Genomic DNA, 3282 nt, shown 5'->3' with positions numbered 1-3282 from the left:
TTCATTAATTCTGGTTTGGTTTTGTTTTGGTTTTTTGAGAACAGGGATTCTTTGTGTAGTCTTGGCTGTCCTGGAACTCGCTCTGTAGACCAGACTGACCTCTAACTCACAGAGATCCGTCTGCCTCTGCCTCCCGAGTGCAGGGATTATAGGTGTGCGCCACCACTGCTCGGTTCCAAGCATCTTTTCTTAAATGAAAGCTCTAGTGAGTATAATTCATATCCCACATAACTCATCCATTTGAAGTATAAAAAGTATGTTGCAGTTATCAGTCCCATCAATTTTTATTATTTATGTATCAATTTTTGTTATGTTGTCTTGTTTTTGAGACAAAGTCTCTTTATGTAGTCCTAGCTGTCCTGGAACTATGTAGACCAAGCTGTCCTCAAACTCACAGTGCTAGGATTAAAGGTGTGCACCACCATGCCTACTCTAACAATTTTCAAAAGCTATCCCTAGTCAATAAGCATGCCCTACCAACAGGCATAGACAACCTAGTAGTCTTTCTGCCTCTGTGAATTTGCATATTCAGGGCATTAATATGTAAATGGGGATCAGTTATACTATTCATCATCTCTTGTGACTAGCTTTCTCACTTAGCATAATGCATTCAAGTTCCTCCACATTATAGTATGTGTCAGTACTTCAATGGTTTTTATTACCAAACAATATTCCATTTTATGAGTATGTTTTTTAAATTTTATTTACTTATATGTTTTATGTATGAGTACTCTATCTGCATGCATGCTTGCATGCCAGAAGAGAGTATCAGATGCCATAATAGATGGTTGTAAGCTGCCATGTGGTGGCTGGGAATTGAATCCAGGTCCTCTGGAAGAGCAGCCAGTGTTCGTAACTGCTGAGCCATCTCGCCAGCCCTTAAGAGTATGTTCTGTTTGTTCATTCCCCATTGATAAACCTTAGATGTCTTTGGCACTTTAATGCGTTGTCTGTTAGTGTTACCTGTGTTTGCCACAGTCGCTTTTAGGAGTCATGTGTTTGACCTGATTCCCATCCCTAGCTACAACCCAGGGGGACAAGTCTCTGTTTTCCATAATAGTGATGAGATGTGGAGCCGAAGTAGCCATTCAGGTCATACTAGTAAGTGTCAGAGCCGAGATTCCCAGTGCACCCCACTTCACTTGCTCCTCCCTGCCTGGAGCTCTTGCTTCCTTCCAGTTGGCAATGAGGCTGGAACAAGGGAAAATCCATTCATCCAATGACCATTCACTCCATGTGCTGGCTAGTTATATGCCCACTTGACACAGACTACTCAACTGAAAGGAGGAACCACAAATGCCATCATAAGATGAAGCTGTAGGGCATTTTCTTGATTCGTCACTGGTGGAAGAGGGCCCAGCCCATTGTGGCTGGGGCCGTCCCTGGGCTGGTGGTCCTAGGTTCTATAAGAAAGCAGGTGACATTCCCTATGGAGGAATACCTTTCTTAGCCTAGATACAGGGGGTAGGGCCTTGGTCCTGCCTCAAGAGACGCAATAGACTTTGTTGATTCCCCATGGGAGGCCTCACCCTCTCTGAGGAGTGGATGGGGGAGGGGGAGGTTGGGGGTGGGAGAGGGAACTGGGATTGGTATGTAAAATAAGATTACTTTTTTAAAAAATAGGGTGAATAAGTCATAAGGAGTAAGCCAGTAAGCAACACCCCTCTGGGCTTCTCCATCAGCTCCTGCCTCCCAGTTTCTGCCCTGACTTCCTTCAGCGATGGACTGGGATGCGGAAGTATGAGCCAAATAAACCCTTTTCTCTGCAACTTGCCTATGGTCATAGTATTTCATTACAGCAATGGTAACCCTAACTAAAACACTCTGTGACCTTTAACTGACACCCTGTATAGAGCAAGCACGTGTCCCGTACTCCATCAGGTACAACCAGATACTGCCTACCAAAGTCTGATGTTGGTCACCAAGAAGGGTGTGACCAAGTGATGGAGACCCCATGCTGCCGAAAAGCCCAAGGAAGGACTTCTGGAGATTTGAACATGATAGGTTTCCCAAGTAGAGAAAACTGACAGCCTACACAGAGGAACCAGTGTACATAGACACAGAGACCAGAGGCTTTGGTCCACAGAATGGACTGTGCTCTCCTGAAGGTGGAAAGGGAGGAGGGAAGGTTGAGGGATCATACTGCAGGAAGCCTTGAATGCCAGGCTGGAGCCTAGAATTGTCTTGTGAGCCTTTTGATCAGAGGTTCTCAACCTGTGAGTTGTAACCCTTTTTTGGGGGGGGTCACATATCAGATATCCTGCACATTGTGATTCATACCAGTATCAAAACTGCAGTAACAAAATAATTTGTGGTTGGGGGCCATTACAACATGAGGAACAGTATTAAAGGGTTGCAGTATTAGGAAGGATGAGAACCACCGATCTAGATGCTTCTGAGCTGAGTTACAAGGCTAAAACCACACCTTAGAACTCTGTTATCTATCTATAGATCCAGGTTCCTAGACCACTGTGAACAACTGTTTTAGAATCCCAACACAAGACAGAGGAGCTGTCTTCCTGAGCATCCCTCCACCCCTAGCACCCAAGACAGCATTGGGTGTATTGTAAAGACAGTAAACACTTGCTGAATTACTGCATAGATGGATAGAAGGATGGATGGATGGATGGATGGATGGATGGATGGATGGATGGATGGATGGGTGGATGGATGGATGGATGGATGGACGGATGGATGACTCTGTCAGCTGACTCTCTCTTCCCATTATCCTTTTCAAGCTTCCCTCTTTGCCAGGTAGAATAAAAACAGCTGGGATGTTCCAGATCCTCCCATCTTGCCTCCCTACATATCTCTATCTCCCCTTCTTTCATCCAGTCCTGAGTAAGTAAAGAAGTGGCAATCATTTGCTTCCACTTTCCTTCTCCCCATCACTCTCCAGGACAGAAATGATTGACTGCCTCTTGCAGGTGAAAGAACTGTGACGCAATGCTTGTGGGGCTTTCCCAAGTGCTGGTAACAGAACTGAGGCTATCCTGAGACAATCTGACTACAACTAGTGCTATGAGTTTGGCACACAGGGTGTTGACTGAGGTTGAAGGGTGTGGAGAGGAATGGGAGGGACTCTGAGAGTCCACATCCCAGGACCCAGAAGCTGGCTCCACCCCTGCATCCTAATTCTGTGTCAAGATGCCATCCTACAGTGTGCAGCAAGATCCCTCCACCTCTGCCCTGCATCCAGTCCCCAAGGATGGCACCTCCCCACAAGCACACACACATGTGCAAGCGCATGCTCACACAAACCCAAAGAGGTGGAAACAACAG

This window comes from Mesocricetus auratus, unplaced genomic scaffold (genome assembly GCF_017639785.1).
Source record: "Mesocricetus auratus isolate SY011 unplaced genomic scaffold, BCM_Maur_2.0 Super-Scaffold_100004, whole genome shotgun sequence".
In the NCBI taxonomy this organism is placed as follows: domain Eukaryota; kingdom Metazoa; phylum Chordata; class Mammalia; order Rodentia; family Cricetidae; genus Mesocricetus; species Mesocricetus auratus.
Note: the sequence above shows the minus strand (reverse complement) of the source record.